The 993-nt window shown below is 28.4% G+C and overlaps 1 long non-coding RNA gene across 1 annotated transcript; it reads right to left on the minus strand.

The window, feature by feature from the left end:
• Nucleotides 1–81: 81 nt before the first annotated feature.
• Nucleotides 82–857, minus strand: LOC126910072 (uncharacterized). Its single transcript, XR_007705178.1, has 2 exons — nucleotides 503–857; nucleotides 82–281 (listed from the first exon to the last, which is right to left on the minus strand). It is a non-coding gene; the product is annotated as an uncharacterized LOC126910072 (long non-coding RNA).
• Nucleotides 858–993: the final 136 nt, after the last annotated feature.

Here is a 993-nt window from a genome sequence, read left to right on the forward strand (position 1 = left end):
AAAAAATATACTATGATGTATCTAGAATGTATTAATTCTTAAATTCTACTAAAAAGAGAATTGACATGATTATTTACATACCTTGTTAGTATTATGCACAAAGTGTAAAATACACAGTTTGATTTTTCCTTTGTTGATAACTCAAAATAGAATATTTTTGAAAACCCTCATTTAAACACAGAAAACTTCAAACAATTTTTTAATGCGTAAAATATATAGAATTTTTGTTTTTCGTTTCGTTTGAACGATACATAATACTATTGTAAATCACACACTACAGGCTGTAAAAAATGTGGAGCAAATGTCAGTGACGAAAATTGAGGGCAAATTAATATTAATATGCAAGAGAAATTCCCGAAAATAATAAATCGAAATATCGTATAGTGTCTGAAAAATAATAATGTGATGTGTCCAAGACTAAATGTTGTAGGGACTACGTTGAAGACAGTGGTGGCGGATAGAAATCTATTAATAGTATTTTAAGATTCATTCTCCAACATACCCCTCCACATAGGTTGGCAGCAAAAGTGTTCTACAGAAAACGAGCGTCATAGTCTTGAATGTATATACTCGAGCACTTTTAAATTTATATTAAATCATTGTTAATTATCTAGATTTTGCCTTCAATCTAAATTCCATACAATATTAATGATTAGAACTTTGTTATTTTTTAAAATTTGACTAAGAACTAAATACAAAAATAAAAACCCATTAATGAGGCGACAAGTCTCATTGGACCTAACAATTGTTTAACTGTAATTCAGGTTAAAGACCCGTCATAAGTTTACTGTTTAATCAATAAACTGAATTATAGAATATACATCCCACGAAATTTTGAATATTATTATTATGCTTTTTTACCGTACAGTGATAACTGAGTGATAAGAGTTATCGACAATTTATGATGAGTGACATAAGCGACATTTAACAAGACGGCAACTTGTTCTAAATAAATATGAATTTAAATAAATACATACATTAACTATTGCGGCG

The sequence above is a fragment of the Daktulosphaira vitifoliae genome, unplaced genomic scaffold (genome assembly GCF_025091365.1).
Source record: "Daktulosphaira vitifoliae isolate Bord-2020 unplaced genomic scaffold, ASM2509136v1 Scaffold_3861, whole genome shotgun sequence".
Taxonomy (NCBI): Eukaryota; Metazoa; Arthropoda; class Insecta; order Hemiptera; family Phylloxeridae; genus Daktulosphaira; species Daktulosphaira vitifoliae.